We start from the raw sequence: 26,029 nt of genomic DNA, 5'->3' as shown, positions 1-26,029 counted from the left end.
AAGGGGAAATTGCCTTTTAAAAACTCCTAGTTTCCCCAAAATTTTCAAATTAGTATTTAGTTTAATTAAAGTACAATTTTCTCAATTATTTTCAAACTCGATTTTATTTTTAAAATCTATTTTAAGCTATTTACTAATCGACCACCTAATCCAAATTTTCACCACCAAATTTTAGACTCAATAATTATTTTAATATTATATTATTACCATTATTATTTAATTAATCATTTTCTCCTATTTTAATTTCTATGATATTAAACCCAATTTTTCTCTCTAGCCTACAATCTAATATCCAATTCTACTAACCCGATTATTGAGATGTGACACTAAGCCTCATAATTTTACAAGCCTAAAAGACCTTTGGCACCCAATTTTAACCCTTAAACCCCATTAATTTTGTGAATTACCTTTTTATTGGTTTCCTTCAATCGAGATTTGATTTTGGTAACTTACCTAACTATGTTCGATCATTCCTATTGTTGAATTTTTCTTTGTGAAAAAAAAAGAAAAATTTGAGGAAAAAGTGAAAAATATATTAAAAATAATAATAATTTTGGGATATCTTGTTCAATTGAGAGATCAATACTCATGTTATAAGCCTCATTATCTTATTTGAGCTTAAATCATCACTATCATATCTTATATAAAAACTCACTTCAATTCTTTATTTCTTATTAATGTTAATTCTTTGCAATTTAGCGTCTTACTCTTTTGGTTTGGTAATGCATCATTTCAACCCTCGACTATATTCACCTTTTACACCCTTACATACCCCTAACCTAAGCCTCATTACAACCTTTGTAAAAACCTCTTGATCTTTGTGTCATCTCATATTTGTAGTGGTGGAGATTTGACTATTAAGCAAGCTTATGGTAATAACATTCCTCGTTTGACTATTGAGTGCATATTAATCAACCCTTAAACACTTTGAGTGCTTTGGGTGAATCCTAGTGAGGATGTTAAACCTTATCCAGTTTGAATTTCAAGTAATTATTAAAGTAGGGGAAACTTCTATGTTTTATTCATTAGAATTTTAGCTTGGATTGCTTATACCCTTTATTGTTATTTTAGTTTAAATTTCTAATGCATAATTATCTATACATTATCCTAAGACATAATTAGTGAAAATGATGGGTGAAGGAGGGTTAATTCAAATGTGAGTTGAGAACTTTGCTTGAGGACAACCAAATGCTCAAGTGTGGGGATATTTGATAAGTGTCAAAAGTAACATATTTTATATTACACCCCTAGCCCATATTCGTTGCCAAATTAGGACTATGGAGCATTATCGAAGCATAACGTCATACAACGAACAATTTAATTCAAAATTAATTTACCAGGTAAAACATAACAAAATCAATCAAAAACATACGTACAGTCCCTTATTCAAGCCCTTTAGGCCCGAAAAAAACATTGTAAACGATTCAAAACTAAAGTAGAAACATATGAAATTTTTCAGAAAAAGTTAAAAATTTTCAAACTATAGGGGTTACATGGCCAAGAGACACACCTGTGTCTTAGGTCGTGTGGGAATTCGAAATAGGGACACAGCCGTGTCCCAACTCGTGCTTGCACCCATGTAACTCTCTGACTTGGGCCACATGGAAAAGCCGTACGCCTGTATGCCAAGCCATGTACCCTTTGAAATAACCCCACACGCTCATGTGCCAGTGGAAACACGAAAATATACACACTTTTTCATGCTCTTTTTAACTCAAATTCATGCAGTTTCGGTAAAATTCATATCAAAAAATAAATAATAATTATAAAATAATTAAATTCCACTAAAATTATGAACATTTTGAATTTTAATTAATTTTATATCAAATTTGGATTAATTTTGATTATTTTCGATAGATTTGCACAAAGGGCAAAAATCGGCTCAGCAGACACTACTAGAAGCATAAAATCGAGAAGCAATTTTGAAGCATCAAGGTGAATTAATTCATAATTGATTGATTTTAATTTTAATCCAATTTAATTTGGGTTAAATAAATTATTGTTAATTAATTATGAAAAGGGACCCAGTTGAGCTGAACTGAGAAAATCGATCCAACCGAGCACTGAGCAGCCCAAAATCGTCCCACATGTTGACCCAATCAACTTGCTTGGCTAATTATTTGGCTTTCAAAATGGCCCTTGAAGACTCATTCAAATTGCATTTAAACCCATCTACTATTTATGTCTTTCTAGATTTGCCCCTACCTTAAAATAGCATGTTTGAAATCTTCAAACATGCCAAATGTGTGGCTACCTATGCGGGGAGTCTTTGCCTGCTGATTTTGGCTATTTTTAACAGCCTTCTCAACCTATAAATACCCCCTTCGCTTCTCATTTCAAACACATCTCAAAACCATTCATTATTCACTTCTCTCTCACTTTTCTCTCTTCATTATTCTTCATTTTCTTCCTCTATTCCCTTGTCGATTTCACCTCTTGAAAAAGAGTCATTCAACCACCATTTGGAGTAACATTCGAGCATTCATGAAAGCCTCGGTTCAACAAGGATAAGCGAAGAAGGAGGAGCGAAGAAAACTAGTCAAGCCTCGGAGAAACACTAGATTTGATTCTTGTTCCTTATCCTTTTAATTTTATTGTTGTTGTTATGAACATGTCTATGAATGTTTGTGATGTTGATATGTTTAATTTAATTAATATGGCTTAAATTTAATTCGTGTTAGGTTGATTGCATTTCGTCTACTTAATTTATTAAAATTGTGTTTGTGTTGTTATAGGCCTCGGTAAGATGTTTGATTAAGTAAAAACATGACTAAGTTATTCTTGCATTACAATTGTAAGGTAACTAATGAATTAATTTTTTAAATGGATTGAAATTGTAATTAATTGACACGATACTTAATTAGTGCATGTTTGATCATCTAAGGTAGCCAAGGGTTAAATTAGCAACGGTATCTAACGATACATTAGCCTTGTATAACTTGCAAGCTTATTGTGATTAAACTGTTTCAAGGGAGAAATACATTGTTACCTCACGTAATCTTTTATGTGCTTATGAGATTGAATTAATTGTTTGAATTGGCATAGAGATATGTAGAAGAGATTATTTTACTTTCATAAGTATGTATGTGCATTAACACATTTGCTTATTAAAATTTTTTTAATCGGTTGAATTGACATAGAGATATAATCAAAAGATAAATGAATTTTGGTAGGTAAGTATGTTCATAAGTTAGTAAATTACCGAGTTGCCGTGAATTTTTTCGTAATAACATGAACATGAGTTTAATAATTCTAAGTTAAGAAATGTAATTAATCTAACACAATCATGTCATATTAATCAAAATCATCTTTTGAAATCGTGCATTGGAACTTTTATTTTATTTTTATTTATTTTACTTAGCTTAAATCCTAGTTTTTAATCACCTCACCAAATCAAAATATCTTTCTTCACCAGAGTGTTTTTAAAATTGTGTTGATAAATAATTCTTTTCAAAGTCCCTATGGGTAATAACTCGACATTTACTTGTCATTTTGTTACTTGTTGCGATTGTGTACACTTGCGCATTTCTGTCGTTCCATCCAGGCTGTGTGCTAGGCTGTGTAACAGTTTGACTTGCAACCCTTAGAAATCTATAGGGGACACACGACTGTGTTGCCTGGCTATGTGTTACACACGGTTGAGACACACGCCCATGTTTATGCTCGTGTGGACGAAAAGTAGGCCATTTCCAAGCCATTTTTCTCACCCAAACTCACAACTCATGCACAAGCCAATTGCACCTAAAATCAACTATTCAAAACTCACTTTGCATATGCATAACCAAAATCTAACCATTCAACCAATATGCCAAAATGGCATCTCAAATCAACAAAACAATTTTACTTAAAGACCTAACTAATTTATTGCACAACTAAACTACTAATTGGGTTATCCCAATACTATATTTGCCACAATGTTAATAAACCAAATATGCATACATAACCAATACAAAATAGTCATATTCACAACTAATTTATACCATACCAAATTTACCAAAAGATGATCACTTCCAAACTACCAAATCAAGCCAATAGCAGCATTATGAACTATCCCCTTTTTCACCATTCACCAACTCATATAATAACATTTCCATATCATCATTTTAGCCAACACAATAGCAAGTTACCAACCATATAAATGTACATCATACCAAATAGATCATTAACCATAATGTCATATATATATACAATCCACACTTAATAGCTAAAATTCATTAAACAAAACACCTATACATGCCATTATAACCATGACTCAGAATCTTCAAAATATACCGTTATAACTGATGGATGGTGTGATGAAATCTCTGACAACTTCCAACCCGAACGAGCTTCTGATTATCTAGAAACACAAACAAATTAACATGAAGTAAGCCTGTAATGCTTAGTAAGTTCATAATTCAAAAGAAAATTTTACCACATCATCTTATAAACATAAAACTCAACTTGAAACTATCCGACATGGCTTGATATTAGCCTAAGTAACAACAACCTTTCAAGTTAGCAAATGACATAGCATAGCAAATCATCTCATAGAATTGTAGCTTTTATTCATATTACTTCAAAGAATTCATACTTTCAACAAATGGTTGAGAATATTTCAATCATTAACAACTCATACCTTTCCATACTTTCATAATATCACTTATTGGAGCATTTTTCGAACCTTCCCTTTTTCATACCCGTTGAACCACTAGAATAATATTGGATACGCGGGAATCTCGTACACTAAGTGCCTACATGTGGTAGAAACCACTACTAGCTCATATCTTATGTCAATGCTCTCTTTCGAGCCATAAATAGGTCTGCTCACACAAGCATCCAGTTAAGACATAGAGTTAGATGGTGCTGCTCACACAAGCTGGCAAGTAATCACAACACATGCCAGAAACTCAGCCACCCAAAACACAATAACCCCTAATGACATTTCATTTGTATCCTGTATATTCCTAAGGTTCAAATGGGATCTGAAAGTAGCCAAAACTTTGTTGGATATTTCCGTAGAGCCGTAATACCAAGAATATATCATAAAAGTGTTAAAATCAAACATAATTTAATGCTAATTAAATTTATGAACTTACCTCAAACATGTACAGAGAAAAACTATCTATTAATTCAATACTTTTTCTTTTCCCCAATCTAAATTCGTACATTGCTTTTCTTGATCTATAATATCAAATTTAACTCACTCAAAATTAATTCTATTCAATTTAATCCAAAAATCATGTTTTGGCAAAGTTACATTTTTGCCCTTATAATTTTGAATTCAATACAATTTAGTCCCTAGCTCATAAAAATGCAAATTATTGCAATTTAATAAAATCCTACTATAGCCGAATATCACTAATGTCCTTAGAAAACCCTACATTTCCTTTATTTCACAATTTAACCATGATTTTTTTGTTTTTTAATTTAACCTATAATTGACATATTCGACAAAATTCACTTTACAAAAGTTGTTTATCTAACCACAAATATTCATTTTATTCCATCAAACATCAAAAACCATGTGTATTTATTCATGGAAAAACCCTAACCTTTTAACAGTTTTGCAAATTAGTCCTTGGGTTAGTTAGATTAAGCTGCAACAAATTCAAAAACATAAAAATCATTAAAAACAAGACGAAAAATCATACCATGCAAGCTTTGGAAGGTTGGTAGAATGTTAAGGCTTCTCTAATGGCTTTTTCTTTTTCAATTTTTGGTAAAAATATGAATGAAGTAAAAAAAAAATGGCTTTATGAAGTAAAAAAAATGGCTTTGTTTTACTTAATTTAGATTTTATTTACTAAATTACCTATAGAACCTTAATTATACCCTTTAATTCACTTAATGAAGTGTCCATATATGTCCATTAGAAATTTATATGGTCTAATTGAAACATAAAACCCTCAATCATTTAATAATCAAAAACTATTTAATCCCTTTAGCTTATAGAACTAACTTTTGCAACATTTGCAATTTAATCCTTTTTATCAAATTAGACATGCAAACGATAAAATTTCTTCGTAAAACTTTTATATGACTCTATTAACATGTTGTAGACATTAAAATAATAATAAAATAATTTTTTTGATGTCAAATTTGTGGTCCCGAAACTACTTTTCTAATTTCATTGAAAACGGGCTGTTACATTTTAACCTTATTCTTAATGCATTTTTGGATGACTATGTGGTGTTAATTGTGAATTATATACTCATAATCCATTAAACTCATGTTTTGAAGCTTAATAGAGCACTTAAGAAAAATCAAACATTGGAGTAGTCTGGAAGCTGCACATGGGCAGTAGAGTTTCACACTGGCTAACCACACAACCACGTGGGTCACATGTACATGCGGATTTTGGGAATAAAAAGGAGAGGCGACAACCGTCATAGAATAGGACTGATAGCTAAAAGTTTCATTTTTTTTAGTTTTTTTTGGCACTTTAATAAGGTATAAATAATGAAATAAAAAGGAGAGGCGACAACCGTCATAGAATAGGACAAAAATTACTCAAAATAACACCATTGAAGCTGATTTCCAAGCAATTTTCCATCAAAATTCAAGAGTCCAAGTTGATTTTCATGGGAGCTACCATGGGTTTCTTTTATTTTAGTGTCTATATGTATTTTTGGTGTTTCTTCTTGCAAGTATAAACTAATTTTCTAAAGACCCAGGAAATGAACCCAAGGATGGATTCTATTGTTTGATTTCTAGTTTTATACAATAAAACCTTAGTTCTTTGTTTTCAATTATGAATTTTTAATTGTTCTTGGGTTGATAATTCTAAAGTGTTAGTCCATGTATGATGTGCATAAGTTTGAGGTTGAATAGACCTTTCTTGTGATTAGATGTCATATCCCAAAAATCAAGGGTTAGTAGAACCAAGTTTGTGAATCAAGAGAGAGAGGTCACACCTTAATTTTTGAGATTATTTGTGTTTTAGGTAAAAAAAATGAGTTACCAATCTGTTGGTTAAGTGTTGTTGAAATTGTCCTTGAAACCTAAGTTCAAATTCCTTCCCTTGTACCATTCTTATTATAGTGCAAATTTTGCTTCAAACATGCAACATCCCAAATTATTGGTTTAAAGTTGGTAAAATTATTTCAATAATGAGTAACTGGCCTAATGGTTAAGAGAAAACAAGGAGATAGCACAATTCGCTTAGAAACTCGAGTTCAATACCCTTCCCTTGCAAAATAGGTTAATTTTGCTAATTTTTCTCCTTCCCCTTATTTTTGTGCTATCAATGACTTTTAACCTAGGTATAACTATCATGTTTTCACTTATTTTTCAACCTTAAGTCAAATTTTCTCCTACCGTAGTTGTTCTCCTCTCTCTTTTTATTTTTCCTCTCAAAGTTTCTTCCTTTTGTTGGGATTTCATCATAGTTGTGCCGCCTCATTGTTAGAGTTTTATTTTTTCAGCCACCCTATTGACCTTCTAAACCTCCTAAACCAAGCTTATTTTTTCCCCTAAACTTCTTTGTTGTTGTGTTTTGTGTGTCGATTTTTGGCTACTATTTTTACAACCAATAAATCATCATTTTAGTCCTTAAAATTGTTATTTTGGGCTGTCCAAAGATCCCTCCTTGTGCCACCCTAGATTTGTCTTTTCTATTGCCTCATGTGGTCTTGCCACCCCATTACCATTACTTTGGGATTATTCAATTATCACCCCTACTATTGTAAGCTTTTGGATTTTTTTCCTCTATTTGGATATGATTTAGAAAGCCCTAAATGAGTAATTAATTAAGATATTCATCCGATAACTCAAATTTGGATAATGGGTAGTTCGAAGTCCAAACTTGTACAAAATCTTGCATTGTTTCACTTTGTTAATAATTTCTACTTTGGTCGATTGCTTTAAAGTCTGAATGGGGAGTTTTTGGTTATAGATTTTTGGGGATTAATTATGTTTAGGTGCTTATTTAAACGTCCCAGATCAACAATGACTACAGATCTCATTCGCGCGTACGTTTCGCATCAAATCAGTGTAAGTAGCCTAGTCGATTTGGATCTAAAAATTATTATGGTAAGGTTGATCTGATTGAACCTTTATGAGGGTGTTTTAGGGCTGATTTGGTAGTGTTTTAACTTGATAAGTATTTTATTTTAATTTAGGTTTAGTTTAAGTCTAAAAGAGGAATTGCGAGTTTCATAAATAATGATATGGTTGTGTGAAAATAAGGTGTGGGTTCTAACCTATAAAATTTAAATTTTAAATAATATTTTTAATACTTAAAATGATGGTTAAGCTTGCTGGTCGGACCTAGTTAAATGGCTAAGTAAGTGATTTTAAAATGGTCGAATCAAGTACGTTTCAAGCCCTAGTTAAATGACATGTTTGCAAGGTTGCATGAGTGATTAAATGTTTGAATGTCTGGTATTGGTATGTGTAACACCCCTAACCCGTATCCGTTGTCAAAATAGGGTTTCGAAGCATTACTAAAATGTTCAAAACATTTTACAAATAATTTATGTAAATTACTATTCATTAACCGAGATCATTCAAAACGCCTCTTAATTGGGCCCTCGAAGCCCAATACGAGCATTAGAATCGAGTTGGGACTTAATAGGGAGCTCTAAGAATATTTCGTGATATTTCAAAAATTTTCCAAGGTGTAGGGCTCACAGGCTCGTGTGATCCAAGGGACACGCCCGTGTGACCCTAGGGCACGCCTGTCCTAGAGGCCGTGTTCGACCTCGTGTAACTCTCTAACTTGTGCACACGGTCATGCCATACATCCGTGTGCTAGGCCGTGTGGTTAATTAATTCAATTCAAAATTAGGTGCATGTTTCACACAGCCAAGACACGTGTACCACACACGGCTGAGACACACGCCCATGTCTTTGCCCATGTACTCAATTCTGAGCATTCTGTTTCTCAAAATTAAGGTGCAGGGGACACACGGCTTAACCACACGCCCATGTACTAGGCCGTGTGTCACACACAGTGTCTGCCCGTGTGGACAAAATGAAGTCATTTCCTAGCCTCATTTTTCACCCGAAGTTACCATTTTCCTGGACTAAAGCATATCAAACACATTCCAACCATTCCAAGCATCCAAATTAAGCAATTTCCATCATTAAACATGGCATATCATTACATGCATACATGTTACAATCTTACGTTAGTTCAATGCATGTGTTAAACATGATTTGACTAACTACTTAACATATATATACATATATATATAACTACCATAGCATGACTGATGCGATCCCGGTCGTATCATGTTTTGGTACATCTCGACAACATCGAGATTGGTCTAAACTCGAGGGGCCCAAATGCAAAATGAGACCTTTAAATTCATTTATGCTGTTGGAATAACGACTTGATTTATTTTAGTTACTTTAGTCTTTAATTATGTCTTGTTTATTGAATACATATTTTAATTATGACATGCATTATGTGTTCTGCATTTAATAAAGTCATGCATTATATGACTCACATGTTAGTTTAAGTCAGCTTTATTAAATTAAGTCTTGCATTAAGTAACTCATTCGTTCATTTAGTTTGCATTTTAAACCATGCATTTAAGCATCTTAGTTTAATAAATGAGTTACTGGACATTTATTCAACTCATCTTAGTTTAATTAATAAGTGTTTTTGTTGAACTTTATTTAATAAGTGCTGCTCTTAATTAATCTAGATCCTAGGAATATTTATTGATGCATGAGTTAAAGTTTATTTAATAATGCTTCTCTTAATTAAATTAGTTGCTGAAATAAATGATGCATAAGTGTTAGTTCATTTATTCAAGTTAGTTGTTAATTTGTTTTAAGCTTAATAATTAAATAAATGTGTAGGTTGCATGTGTTAATTGCAGGTGACTTTCCATCTCACATCCATTACATTTAAAGGCTATTACGTATTCAATAAGGTGACTTTTCAAGAGATTTCGGTTACAAAAGAGGGGGCTGTTACAAAGAGGTTTTAATACATCATTAAGAAGTTGTTTAATCAATTAAAGGAGAGCATTATTCGTCTTTAAATTGGGTAGCATCTTTTGTTTCAACTTCCATAACCGTTTGCTTCATGAGTAATCACTACATGCATTCAATCCTCCACCAAAGAAGCTGGTGTCTTTTCGGTTGGCCATGGAGACTTCAAAAGACTTTGAAAGCAACTTAAATTGATGAAATAAATTACATTGAAGGTTGGAGTTACTTGGGTTAGAAATTCAAAAGTTTTGGTTTTTCATTAGAGCTCATTATATTAGCTTTATTAAAAGTGACCATTCAGCTCTTTCAAAAGACCATTCGGCTAGCCCTTGTTTAGCTATAAATTTTAGCTCATTTCATGTTGTAAGAGAACTTTTGGACATTTTTGTTAATGATAAGCTACCAAATTCGTAAGGAAAACTTTTCTCTATTTTCGTTCAAGGATTCGTTGGCTACCTAATGTTCTAGTTGAGTCATCCGCTTTCTTTGTCGAAAACCGAACTTATCACTACTCGTAATGTGGCGTTCAAACATACCAAGGTTCCTACTTTGCTAAGTAGTGGGTCGAGGTTCTCATATTCTCCATCCGACCACCTTGAAAACTTATAAACATTTGGGTCAATATTTTCTAATATTGGTTTGTGTTTGTTTTTGAGATCATTTTCATTCCATTCCATTCCATCCTTTCGTTTCATCATAATCGAATCATCAATTCACTTCACATTCATTGTTTACTATATCTATCTCCATCTTTTATTTTTTTCTATAACCGAACCTACAAAAACTTCATATCCATAAACCCATCTTTGAACCTTTTTTTTACATAACTTCTGCCATTATTCACTTAAAACATCCTTTGAACAAACTGAACGATACTTCTTCATAGACGATCAGGCAAACTCGCATACGACTCGACTCACCCTGAGGAGGATCGTATCATTTGCTATCAGAGCTATAAAAAATGAGGAGTACGAGCATTCCTGACTTATCAAGTAAGTGAAAAAAAAGGTTTCGAAAAAATTAAAAAAAAGCGAAAAAAAAGTTCAAAATTCAAAAAAAAATCGAAAAAGAATTTGGAAAAAATATTCGAAAAAAATTGAAATTAGAACATTGTTTTTACTTCTTCTCTATTTTTCAATCCTGAAACTCTTACTCTCTCATCTACTTCCATCTTTGACCTTTTCGCCACACTATACCCGAGTTATTTTTTTTCTTATAAGCCTACCCTGTATTAAATCACATTATCCCTTGTTACCCATTTGAAACCGACCACCTAGACTAAGGTTAAGCCTTGGCGAATCTGCTTAAGAAATCATGAGAAAAGTAACGAGAGGTAAAAGGCACGAGAGTTGTAAGCACAATAGAGTGGAGATAAAAGCCTATTCTCGAGCGTAAAACACGAGTGTGAGTGCCAATAAAATTTTCTTGTGAGTGACTAGTGAGGTTTGTGGTGAGGTATTCATTTTCTGTTTTGTTTTATTCACTTTTCTTTTCATCTATTAATCATGTCTCGAGAAGAGTTTTCAGCCTTTGAATTTCAATATTTGCTGAAAGAGATGGAGTGCATGCTCGATCGAAAAATCAAGCCTATCCAAGAAAAGCTAGACCATCGAGCAAGAGCTCAACAGAAGTAAAATTCACCAAGTCAGAAAATGGAGTCAAGAACATCACGGAGACACACATATGATGACTATTCGAGAAGACATTTCTATCGTGATACCTATTTGACAAGAAATTTGAGTAGAAAGAAAGAAAGCTTCGAGTCTAAGGTCTTTCGAGATAACGAACGAGGGAGCCCAAGTAACTCTTCGTATGCATCCATGAAGACTCATTCACGAAGAATTGATCGTGAACTTTATCTAAATGATTTCACATCTTTCGAATAAAATACTTATCATGCTAATTCACTTGTATTATCTTCAAGTTGTAAAGAAAAAATGAGAGAAAAATAAATAAAAGAAAGGCAAGAGGCGAGTAAGAGAGAAAATGAGAGATTCTTGAAAGAGATTGAGAAATTCATTAAAAAAGCCATTGAGAAAGAAAAAGAACAAAAAGAGAGTGAAAGAAAAGAGAGGCAAAAGATGATCATGAGAGAAAACGAGTGGATTCTAAAAGAAATCGAGAGAAGCGAAAAAGAAGTCGAAAAAGAAAAAGAGTGTGTGCAAGAAAGTAAAGTTGAAAAAGAGAGTGCTAAAAGAAAGTGTAGAAGAAACGATTGTTCTTAAAGAAAAGGAAATGAAAGAAAAAGTTGATAGAGAGCAAGAAAAAGAGAGTGTTGTTTCCACTAACCAATTTGTGAGTTCTTCTTATCTTACCTCTTCTTTTCAGGTTCCTAACAATCCGTGTGACGAACTTCAACTTCAATACTTTCCCGAAGAGAGATGCTTTTGTTTGACCAGAAAAGGAAAGGTTGAAGATAAAATCCAACCGCAAGTATTCAAAGATAAGGAATCTTTAGAAATCGTGTCGCGGCAAACAGGTTTTAAAGTTGTCGGTAAAATTTTTGATGGCTTAATTTGTAAAAGATCCCCTCATTTTGATTTAATTAGCCCTTATTCTTTTTTTTTGTGGTTGATAAGTCCATTCTAAGTGGAAGTATGAGGCGGTGTTCTCTTGACTTGTTTTGTAGTGAAAAACTTGTTGATGATGTCCGATTAAATCGGCAAGCACATAATATCATCTTACATGGTAACGGTTCTTCACGAAAGACATTTAAGTTGTTTGATTGTGGTGATTATGTGAATCAACTATTGCCTTGTGCAAAATCTTTAAATTTATGCCCATCTGTCCTGATGAATGTAAGGAATTTTGATTATTTATTTTCGTATATGCACAAATTCTTTTAGATCAGCATGTTTGAAATCATGACACGCATGAAACCTTTGTTGTAGTTTCTAGCAAGTGAACAAACTTATGTGTTTAAACCTGGAATTTGCTATTTTGGCTCGATATGTGGAAAATTCAAGCATTCCAAATTTTGTGCGACCAATTTTTGTTTGATTGATGCTTGGCTTTTGACTAAGGGAGCAAAATTTAAAAATTCTGAATACAATATAATATCGTTCCTTGATCCTTTTATTTGGCTATCCATAAATTTCTTGTGTCATTTTAAAAAGGTAAGGCCAACTCATATTTTTTATCCTGGCATCGATTTAGCATGTCCCTTAAAGTTCAACATCTATAGTGTCACTAACCCCTTTACTTTTCGTGATGGTGATACTTTGAAAAGCGTGAGTTGTCCTTGTATTTTTCCTACATTTCAGGTTAGTTTGAGTAAAGAGCTATGACTTTACTATCTTTCGGAAGAGAGGAGGTTTATGTTGATTGAAAAAGGTACTACTCAAACTGATCCACATTCATCCATTCATATGGGAAAACAAGGTGTGTAACACCCCAAACCCGGCTTAGACATTATGCCTGGATCCGACATGCCACATCAAAGCGTTCAAAAACATTTCAGGTAGTTGTTCTAGAAAACTTACTTAGTGTTTTAAAAGATAATTTTAATGCAGGTTAAAGTGAATGGAAGCTGAGCAGTAGGTAGGAAACCGAAAAGGAGGAGGTGAGTCCATCAGACTGCTTAAGTACCAAGCTCCCTTCGGATCCAATCCTAGACATGAACACCGCCATTGCCACACCTTAATGTCATGTATATTTCAAGGAAACCAATTTGATTAAGTCCTTTTTAGGAAAAGTGATTAATTTTGGAAAATATTTTCATTGCAGAAGCTTTACCTGTTGTCGTGTTATTTTGAAATCAATTACTGTTTTTGAAAACACGTCCTAAAGTTATCCAATTCCAATAATTAAATATAAGTATTACCTTCCTTAACAAAACATATTAAAACCATCAAAAATAATTAAACGGCCTTATTACAAATTTAAGAAAAACTGAAACCTTAAACGTAAAATAAATGTCTAGTTCACCGGAAGAGAGTCAAACTTGCAAAACGTGTGGCCACTCCGAATCCCTCACAGCTCCAAGTCCACTATGGTTGGGGATTACCTGCGTGGATGAAAATAAAAGGGTGAGTTTGGGGAAACTCAGTGGGTAAACTAACCGAACCATAGCCTATATCAGCTGAACCACAGAAACAGAATAAGTTGGCCTTAGCCCAGAACAGAAGTCAGAATAAAGCCCATAGGCCCATAACAGAACAGAACAGATATTACATGTCTATGCAAAACCCAACCCATATCCAACCACATGCACCCCCATACCAACCTTTCACCATGTGGGAAGACTACTCGACCCACCCAATCGCTACACGCCATAGAAATATACAGCATTGCTGCCAGAACAGATAATGTGACGGAGTCACCAGAACAGATAATTGTGGCGGAGCCACCAGAACAGATATATGTGGCAGAGCCACCAGGTCAGATAAATGTGGCATAACCCATGTCCTCATGCAGCAGATATACAGTCATGGCATACATCATACAGAATTAAATTATCATGCTTTTCAGTCAAAAGTAACCCTAGGGGTATAATGGTAATTTTGCACCTAGGGTATATCAGTAATTTCCATACATAGGGGTATTCAAGTAATTTAACTATTCTTAGGGTTTTCATGCATAGCATAGCCATTTACATACGACCAGAAACACTTACCGCTTTTTCTTACCGTATTGGGCCCGTTGGCCCACTATCCCAATTTTGGCCAATTAAGCCCAAAAACATCGAAATGCACAGAATCGTGCACTCTACAGTCTTATCACTTTAATCTACCATACACATCAAACTACTAATCTCACGAGCATTCGCACACTCGCATGCTCTTAAAATACCGGCTTTTCGGCATTTCGGCTTTTCAGCTTTTGCCGATCTAGTTTATAAGAGGGTGTCAGTTACAAACCTAATTGCGATGATATGTTGACGAAATCCACACACGTACTAACTACTTTTTAATTACTAACACGTTAATCTAATTTATCGAAAACGAACTACGCAATAACCCCTTACCACATTCGGCCAAAAGCACCTTAGGCACTAGCGATCCTACCTTTGCTGAAGTTAGCGATTATGTCTAGATCCAGTCGTTCCGCTTGTCCAAGCCTTCAATCAGCAGCCTTTAGATCCCACTATTATCAAAATAAAACAGTTATAACATCCCTTAGAGCTACATGCCCAAATCGACAGCCCCCTAAACTTTAGAGGTTTCGGCTTTTCTAAAACCTGAAATAAGGATTAAGTTAAAAAACTTACCACCGGTTCCTTCAGTCAATGATTCCAATTAACTCCTACTCGATTCTGATTCAGATCTACCCCTCAAATGATAACAAAAGTTGAGCCTTTAGTGATCTTAAAATTCGGCTATGACCCTATGGCTATGCGTTTTTGGTTTTTTGTAACAGTGAAGAAAAGATGAGGTTTTGTAGTGGCTTTGTCGACAGAAACTTGGGGTTTAGAGGACAAGAGAACCGGGCAAGAAAATGAGGAGAATAAGAGGGTTTTGCCTAGAAAAAAATGGCACAAAAGAAATCAGGCCTTCGGGATTTCGACTTTTTGAGGCAATCGACTATAGGCTTAGAACAATGGAAAAAAGTAGTGTAGGGTAGAGTGGTGGAAGGATTCGGCTATGGAGAAAAGAAGAGGAGAAAGTAGATGGAGAGAAAAAGAAAAGAAGAGAAGAGGAGGAAGGATGGTCAGAAAAACGGCACAACTTACGCCTAATGTCGAACTTATACTAGCACTTAACCTAGCCAAAATTGCCCCTCAAAAGCACCCCTTGGCTGGCCAATTCTTGCTCCTCATAAGTCCACCATTCGGCCAACACTGTTCTCCCTAATTAGCTCCTAAATCCTCTCCCTTATCAGCTCCGAAATCCTATCCATTATCAACTCCTAAATCCTATCCCTTATCAACTCCTAAATCCTCTCTTGACAGACTTTCACTTCAGTTCCACTACTTACCTTTTCTATACATAAAAATTAATATCACTAATTTGCTTACCTTGCGACTCGAACCTTAGCTCTCTTTGGTCATCCACACGCCACCTCTAAAGTTCCCCAAGTGGCGTCACATGCCAACTTACCACAGGCTTCCTTGTGTTTTATTTTACCCAGTTAATTCTTAAAAACCCAGTTACCCAGAACCCATTTTCTTATGGAACTAAAATTAACTAAAATTACCGAGTTTTAACTTACGCTTGGGCCTTCTAGAGGCCCACTAACATAATTAAACCTACACCCACACAAACAGAACACCAAAATTTTAAATTCGCCAACATACACAGAATTCCCGAAAATTGGGGCGTTACAACTCTACCCTCCTTAAAGAAATTTCGTCCTCGAAATTTACCTGATCCAAACAAATGAGGGTATTGCTGTTGCATCGCCTCTTCCGGCTCCCAAGTAGCTTTCTCTCTGTCATGATTACGCCAAAGCACTTTCACTACGGGACAGATTTCCTTCTGAGAATCTTAACATCTCAAGCCAATATTTGCACAAGCTCCTCCTCAAAGGTCAAATCAGTCTGAACTTCAATACCTGCAACCGGCACGACATGAGCAGGGTCAGAACGATAACGTCTTAACATGGAGACCTGAAAAACATCGTGAATCCTGTCTAACTCTGGAGGCAATTCCAATTGATAAGCTATTGGGCCTACTCGCTTCAAAATCTGATAAGGCCCAATGAACCGCGGACTTAGCTTGCCCTTCTTACCAAACCTTAATATCTTCTTCCAAGGAGAAACCTTCAAGAAAACCATATCACCTACTGAGTACTGAATATCCTTCCGCTTCAAATCTGTATATGACTTTTGCCTATCAGATGCATATTTTAACCGATCCCTAATTATTCTGACCTTATCCTCAGTATCAGCTACCAACTCTGGTCCAAGAACTTGTCGCTCTCCTAGTTCAGTCCAACAACTAGGGGTACGACACCTTCGTCCATACAGTGCTTCATACGGTGCCATTCGAATACTAGCATGGTAACTGTTATTGTACACAAATTCTGCCAACGGCAAGTAATCCTCCCAACTACCTCGAAAGTCCATTACGCATCCCCTCAACATGTCCTCCAGAATCTGAATAACCCTTTCCGACTGACCATCAGTTTAGGGATGAAAAGCCGTACTAAAGTTCAATCGCGTCCCCAATGCCTCATGCAACTTTTTCCAAAACCGAGATGTGAATCTAGGATCCCCGGTCAGAGATAATCGAAATTGGGACTCCATGAAGTCGTACAATCTCTGCCACATACAGCTCGGCTAACCTTTGAAGTGAGAAGTCAGTACGTACAGGTATGAAATGGGCTGATTTTGTCAACCTATCCACAACCACCCACACCGAGTCTTACTTCGATGGTGTCAAGGGCAGCCCACTCACAAAGTCCATGGTTACCCTCTCCCTCTTCCAAAGTGGTATCTTCACCGGCTGTAACAGTCCAAAAGGTAATTGATGCTCAGCTTTCACTTGCTGGCATGTCAGACATTTTCCTACAAACTCCGTTACTTCTCTTTTAAGTCCAGGCCACTAGTACACTTCTCGCAAGTCGTAATACAACTTATTCCCTCCAGATGCATGGCACACTGTCCCCCACGAGCTTCCTTCAATATTGCCTACCTCAAGTCAGAGTCCTTCGGAACAAATTCTTCCTCGGAAACACAGAACTCCTTTTCTATTTAACCCAAACTCAGAAGTTTCGTCTTCCTTAACTTGTTGAAAACGAGCGACCAAAGACTCATCATTCAACTGCTTTTCCTTAATCTGTTCCACCCAGGTTGGCATCACTTGCAACTCAGCCAACAGACTTCCATCATCATACAGACTTAGACAAGCAAACATTGCTCTCAGATCAGATACAGTTCTATGACTTAGAGCGTCGGCTACCACATTAGCCTTTCCTGGGTGATACTCGATCGAACAGTCATAATCCTTAAGCAACTCAATCTATCTCCTTTGCCTAAGGTTTAGCTCCTTCTGAGCCAACAAATACTTAAGACTCTTGTGGTCTGTGTATATAATACACCTTTCTCCGTACAAGTAATGTCTCCAAATCTTAAGTCCAAATATCACCGCCACCAACTCCAAATCATGAGTAGGATAGTTCCCCTCGTGAGGCTTAAGCTGTCGTGATACATATGCAACCACCTTACCCTCTTGCATTAACACGCAGCCCAAACCTACATGTGATGCGTCACTGTACATAGTAAAATCCTTCCCAGACTCCGGCTGAATTAACACAGTTGCTTCAGTCAGAACTTTCTTCAACTACTCAAAAGCTTCCTGCTGCATCTCAGTCCATACAAACGGGACTTCTTTCCTTATGAGTTTTTTCAGAGGTGCTGCCATCACAGAAAAACCTTCCACAAACCTTCTGTAGTATCCTGCCAATCCTAGAAAACTCCATATTTTCGACACTGACCTAGGCGGCTTCCACTCCAAAATCGCGTCAATCTTCCGAGGGTCCACCTTAATCCCTCAGCAGAGACCACATGTCCTAAGAAGGTTACTTCCTTCAACCAAAATTCACACTTGCTGAACTTCGCATAAAGTTCCTTCTCCCTTAACACTTGCAGCACTTTACGGAGATGCTCATCATGCTTTGCTTCCGTTTCAGAATATACCAAGATGTCATCAATAAAGACAACTACGAACTAATCCAAAAATGGTTGAAACACACGATTCATTAGATCCATAAACGCTGCAGGAGCGTTCGTCAGTCCAAATGGCATAACCAGAAACTCGTAATGACCATACCGAGTCTTGAATGCTGTCTTATGGATATCTGCCTTCTTGACCCTTAACTGATGATATCCAGATTGAAGGTCGATCTTGGAAAATATAGAAGCTCCTCTAAGCTGGTCGAACAGATCGTCAATCCTTAGCAGTGGATACTTATTCTTAATCGTCAGTTTGTTCAACTGGCGATAATCAATGCACATCCGCATCGTACCATCCTTCTTTTTCACGAATAGCACCGGTGCTCCCCATGGAGACACACTTTGCCTAATGAAGCCCCTATCCAACAACTCCTAAATTTGTGACTTTAACTCCACTAACTCCTTTGGTGCCATCCTATACGGTGCAATGGACACAGGCACCGTTCCAGGCAACAAGTCGATTCCAAACTCAACTTCTCAGTTCGGAGGCAATCCTGGAAGCTCCTCCGGAAAAACATCTTGGAATTCTTTTACGGTCCTGACCTTATCCACCGTCAGTCCCTCCTCTTCTTACTGACTTACAAATGCCAAATAAGCCTCACAACCTTTCCGAATCCACTTTTTGGCTCTTAATGCCGACACCACATTGGACAAATAATCCCTTCGTTCCCCTATCACCACAACCTCCTCACCTTCCGCAGTCCTTAACACCATTCGCTTAGCTGCACAATCCAGAGTCGCCTTATGCTTAACAAGCCAGTCCATTCCCAGAATGAGGTCAAATTCCCCAAATGGTAACTCCATCAGACCTCCAGGGAAAGTCCTACCTTGAGTTTCTAAGGGTACATCCCTATACAGTTTGTCTACCCTAACCGAGTGACCCAAAGGACTTAGTACAGATACCCCACTCACAATTTCTCAGAGTGCACACCCAACGACCCAGATATGGCACATTCAACATAGGAATGAGTAGATCCAATATCCACCAAAGCAGTATACGACATGCTAGAAACCAAAACGTACCCGTTATGACGTCATGTGCGTCTCCCTCCTCTCGATGACGAGCTGCATACACCAACACTGGTTGTCGAGCTTCAGCAATTCTGGCTCCCCTGCCAGGTGCCCCTCGACCTCGACCATTTCCATTTCCACCCCTATCTTGTCCATGTCCTCTCGGTGGTTGTGGTTCACCTCTCATGGGTTGAGCAACCCTCTGTACAGCAACCTGAGCCTGATCCGCTCTCTGAAAACAGTCCTTAACTCTATGCTCCATAGATCCACATCGGAAACAAGCACCAGAATGTTTCCTACACTCTCCCAAATGTACCTTACCACACAGTCTCCACAGATTGGTGGTCTCACCACATTCATCGGCACTGCTCGAACTGGTTCCTCCACTCTTGCTTTCTTAACATTCCTATTAGCACCACCTGAGGGCCCTGAATCCCTCCGAAAACGGTTTCGATCCTTCTCCTGATTCTGCTTTTCAGCCCGCTTAACCTCCTCAGCTATCTTTGCCTTCTCCACCAAGACTGCAAAGTCCCGCTCCCTCTGCGGAGCAATCAACACCCTAAGGTCATCCCTAAGACCATCCTCAAAGCGCACACTACGCTCATATTCCGTAGCGACTATGCCCACGACATACCGGCTCAGCCTCAGAAACTCGGCCTCGTACTCAGCAACTGTGTTACCTCATTGTACTAGATTCAAGAATTCCTTTCTGTAGGTGTCCACATAACTCGCCCCAACGTACTTCCCTTTAAAAGCTGTGTTAAACAGTTCCCAAGTTACCCTATCAGCTGGGGTCCCTTCTCTCACAATGAGCCACCACTGATAGGCCTCGTCCTGTAGAAACAATACGGCTCCCTTCAGCTTCTGCTCCCCCGAGTAGTCCAAGTCGTCCATAATCCGTTCCGTGGCCTCCAATCAATATTCTGCCACATTCGGGGCTACACCAGACACACCCTTAAAGATCTCCACTCCGTTAGCCCGAAGTCATTCAGAAATAGATCCCCGAATTCTGTTGCCCGTACTTGCCCCGGCAACCCTTTCTAGAACCCGAAGCATTTCCTGTGACAGGGCATCATCCCCGACACTGTGGTCATGAGACTCCACCTCCGTTGCTGGTGGTACTGGTGCATCCGCCGCCGGCATATGTCCCAAAGATGAAGATCTTGCTCGAGTACTTCCTCGGCCCCGTCCACGGCTTCTTCCACGAGCGGCTCTTGTACTCATATCGTATTATCTGATTACGAATTTTATGCATTAATTCAAAATTCCAGTGCTTATTACAGATGTTTTATGAATCAGACAGTAATTCAAAGTTTGTTTTCGCAGAATCGAAGTCTAGCTACAGTTTCAGTCTCTTACCAAATTTTCCTAAGGTTTCAGTATCATCCTATCTAGAGTATCCTAGTAGGGTTTCAGTACAGACAGATAATTCAGGAAAATATTCAGAGAAGTTCAGAGTAATACTTATAGGCTTGGGCCGGACATTCGGAATGCCACCTTCTAAAGATCTAAATTTTGAAAATCAAGTTTTTTTATATTTTATTTTCAAAAATCTTTGTTTTGGTAAACCCATTCCAGAGCCGAGTTGTTGCAACTTGGCTCTGATACCACTAAATATAACACCCCAAACTCGGCTTAGACGTTATGGTCGGATCCGACATGCCACATCAAAGCGTTCAAAAACCTTTCAGGTCGTTGTTCTAGAAAACTTACTTAGTGTTTTAAAAGATAATTTTAATGCAGGTTAAAGTGAATGGAAGCTGAGCACCAGGTAGGAAATCGGAAAGGAGGAGGTGAGTCCATCAGACTGCTTAAGTACCAAGCTCCCTTCGGATCCAATCCTAGACATGCACACCGCCATTGCCACACCTTAACGTCATGTATATTTCCAGGAAACCAATTTGATTAAGTCCTTTTTAGGAAAAGTGATTAATTTTGGAAAATATTTTCATTGCAGAAGCTTTACTTGTTATCGTGTTATTTTGAAATCAATTACTGTTTTTGAAAACACGTCCTAAAGTTATCCAATTCTAGTAGTTAAATATAAGTATTACCTACCTTAACAAAACATATTTAAACCATCAAAAATAATTAAGCGGCCTTATTACAAATTTAAAAAAACCTGAAACCTTAAACGTAAAATAAATGTCCAGTTCACCGGAGGAGAGTCAAACTTGCAGAATGTGTGGTCACTCCGAATCCCTCACAGCTCCAAGCCCACTATGGTTGGGAATTACCTGCGTGGATGAAAATAAAAGGGTGAGTTTAGGGAAACTCAGTGTGTGTAATTAACCCAACCATAGCCTATATCAGCTCAACCACAGAAATAGAATAAGTTGGCCTTAGCCCAGAACAGAAGTCAGAATAAAGCCCATAGGCCCATAACAGAACAAAACAGATATTACATGTCTATGCAAAACCCAACCCATATCCAACCACATGCACCCCCATACCAACCTTTCACCATGTGGAGAGACTACTCTACCCACCCAACCGCTACACGCCATAGAAATATGCAGCATTGCTGCCTGAACAGATAATGTGACAGAGTCACCAGAACAGATAATTGTGGCAGAGCCACCAGAATAGATATATGTGGCAGAGCCACCAGATCAAATAAATATGGCATAGCCACTAGGACACTTCCTCCATAATATAACCCATGTCGCCATGCAGCATATATACAGTCATGGCTTACATCATACAGAATTAAATTATCATGCTTTTCAGTCAAAAGTAATCCTAAGGGTATAATGGTAATTTTGGATCTAGGGTAAATCAGTAATTTCCATACATAGGGGTATTCAAGTAATTTAACTATTCTTAGGGTTTTCCTGCATAGCATAGCCATTTACATACGACCAGAAACACTTATCGCTTTTTCTTACCGTATTGGGCCGGTTGGCCCACTATCCTGATTTTGGCCCATTAAGCCCAACAACATTGAAATGCATAGAATCGTGCACTCTACAGTCTTATCACTTTAATCTACCATACACATCAAACTACTAATCTCACGAGCATTCGCACACTCGCATGCTCTTAAAATGCCGGCTTTTCAGCATTTCGGCTTTTCGGCTTTTGTCGATCTAGTCTATAAGAGGGTGTCAGTTACACACCTGATTGCGATGATATGCTGACGAGATCCACACACGTACTACCTACAGTTGAATTACTAACACGTTAATCTAACTTATCGAAAATGAACTATGTAATAACCCCTTACCACATTCGGCCAAAAGCACCTTAGGCACTAGCGATCCTACCTTTGCCGAAGTTAACGATTATGTCTAGATCCAGTCGTTCCGCTTGTCCAAGCCTTCGATCAGTAGCCTTTAGATACCACTATTATCAAAATAAAACAGTTATAACATCCCTTAGAGCTACATGCCCAAATCGACAGCCTCCTAACCTTTAGGGGTTTTGGCTTTTCTAAAACCCGAAATAAGGATTAAGTTAAAAAACTTACCACCGGTTCCTTCAGTCAATGATTCCTATCAAATCCTACTCGATTCTGATTCAGATCTACCCCTCAAATGATAACAAAAGTTGAGCCTTTAGTGATCTTAAAATTCAGCTATGACCCTATGGCTATGCGTTTTTGGCTTTTTGTAACAGTGAAGAAAATATGAGGTTTTGTAGTGGCTTTGTCGATAGAAACTTGGGGTTCAGAGGACAAGAGAATCGGTCAAGAAAATGAGGGAGAATAAGAGGGTTTTGCCTAGAAGAAAATGGCACAAAAGAAATCAGGCCTTCGGGATATCGGCTTTTTGAGGCAATCGACTATAGGCTTAGAACAATGGAAAAAACTAGTGTAGGGTAGAGTGGTGAAAGGATTTGGCTATGGAGAAAAGAAGAGGAGAAAGTAGATGGAGAGAAAAAGAAAAGAAGAGAAGAGGAGGAAGGATGGTCAGAAAAACGGCACAACTTACCCCTAATGCCAAACTTATACTAGCACTTAACCTAGCCGAAATTGCCCCCCAAAAGCACCCATTGGCTGGCCAATTCTTGCTCCTCATATGTCCACCATTCGGCCAACACTGTTCTCCCTAATCAGCTCCTAAATCCTCTCCCTTATCAGCTCCTAAATCCTATCCCTTATCAACTCCTAAATCCTATCCCTTATCAACTCCTAAATCCTCTCCTGACAGACTTTCACTTCAGTTCCACTGCTTACCTTTTCTGTACATAAAATGTAATATCACTAATTTGCTTACCTTGCGACTCGAACCTTAGCTCTCCTTGGTCATCCACACGCCACCTCTAAAGCCCCCCAAGTGGCATCACATGCCAACTTACCACAGGCTTCCTTGTGTTTTATTTTACCCAGTTAATTCTTAAAAACCCAGTTACCCAGAACCCCTTTTCTTATGGAACTAAAATTAACTAAAATTACCGAGTTTTAACTTACGCTTGGGCCTTCTAGAGGCCCACTAACATAATTAAACCTACACCTACAAAAACAGAACACAAAAATTTTAAATTCTCCAACATACACAAAATTCCCGAAAATTGGGGCGTTACAAGGTGAGTTTTCTAAATCTTTTAAGATTCTACCACCCCCTTTGAACGTTGATGGAAACATTGTTGATGTTTCAGTTTCTGAAACGCATTCGTACCTTGATGAGGTTTATTGTTCTTTTTTGATTAGTAATGGATGGTTTGAAAATGATGAGAACATTACTAACAAAGGTTGTGTCGTTGATGTGCGTTCTTTGATCTATGGAAAAACCACATGTTTAAACAAGGCTGTGCACATAAAACTTGTGATGTATGAGTGTTTTATTTATATGCATGCCCTATTACCAAATTTGGATATCCAACTTGCACAGGTAAAACTTGTCAATTATTTTGAATTCAGCAATCGATCAAGTGCTCAAGTATGCACCAAGACTTCGGAAAGGAATTGTTCATTCTTGATTCATCATTTTATTACTCATTGTCTTTATGACGATGACAATATTTTCTTGTGTCAAGCTGTGAGTAAAATCTCGAAAAGTTCCTCCTGGTTTAACCTTCATTGTATCACTAACTTGTTTTATTCTTTTGTAGGTGACAATGTGAGGTGGTACCCTCTTAAAGAGGGAGGGCTGATTTGTGATCCTCAGAATTTTTTCGAGCAAATGGCCCAATTTGAGGACAAATCGTCTTCAAGAGGGGGTATGATGCGATCCCGGTCGCATCATGTTTTGGTACATCTCGACGACATCGAGATTGGCCTAAACTCGAGGGTTCCAAATGCAAAATGAGACCTTTAAATTCATTTATGCTGTTGGAATAAGGACTTGATTTATTTTAGTTACTTTAGTCTTTAATTATGTCTTGTTTATTAAATACATATTTTAATTATGACATGCATTATGTGTTCTGCATTTAATAAAGTCATGCATTATGTGACTCCCATGTTAGTTTAAGTCAGTTTTATTAAATTAAGTCTTGTATTAAGTAACTCATTTGTTCATTTAGTTTGCATTTTAAACCATGCATTTAACCATCTTAGTTTAATAAATGAGTTGCTGGACATTTATTCAACTCATCTTAGTTTAATTAATAAGTGTTTTTGTTGAACTTTATTTAATAAGTGTTGCTCTTAATTAATCTAGTTCCTAGAAATATTTATTGATGCATGAGTTAAAGTTCATTTAATAATGCTTCTCTTAATTAAACTAGTTGCTGAAATAAATGATGCATAAGTGTTAGTTCATTTATTTAAGTTAGTTGTTAATTTGTTTTAAGCTTAATAATTAAATAAATGTGTAGGTTGCATGTGTTAATTGTAGGTAACATTCCATCTCACATCCATTACATTTAAAGGCTGTTATACATTCAATAAGGTGACTTTTCAAGAGATTTTGATTACAAAAGAGGGGGCTGTTACAAAGAGGTTTTAATAAATCATTAAGAAGTTGTTTAATCAATTAAAGGAGAGCATTATTCTTCTTTAAATTAGGTAGCATCTTTTGTTTCAACTTCCATAACCGTTTGCTTCATGAGTAATCACTACATGCATTCAATCCTCCATCAAAGAAGCTGGTGTCTTTTTGGTTGGCCATGGAGACTTCAAAAGACTTTGAAAGCAACTTAAATTGATGAAATAAATTACATTGAAGGTTGAAGTTACTTGGGTTAGAATTTCAAAAGTTTTGGTTTTTCATTAGAGCTCATTATTAGCTTCATTAAAAGTGACCATCCAGCTCCTTCAAAAGACCATTCGGCTAGCCCTTGTTTAGCTATAAATTTTAGCTCAATTCATGTTGTAAGAGAACTTTTAGACTTTTTTGTTAATGATAAGCTGCCAAATTTGTGAGGCAAACTTTTCTCTTTTTTCATTCAAGGAGTCGTTGGCTACCTAGTGTTCTAGTTGAGTCATCCGCTTTCTTTGTCGAAAACCGAACTTATCACTACTCGTAGTGTGGCATTCAAACATACCAAGGTTCCTACTTTGCTAAGTAGCAGGTCGAGGTTCTCATATTCTCC

The sequence above is a fragment of the Gossypium hirsutum genome, chromosome A08 (genome assembly GCF_007990345.1).
Source record: "Gossypium hirsutum isolate 1008001.06 chromosome A08, Gossypium_hirsutum_v2.1, whole genome shotgun sequence".
Classification (NCBI taxonomy): Eukaryota; Viridiplantae; Streptophyta; class Magnoliopsida; order Malvales; family Malvaceae; genus Gossypium; species Gossypium hirsutum.
Note: the sequence above shows the minus strand (reverse complement) of the source record.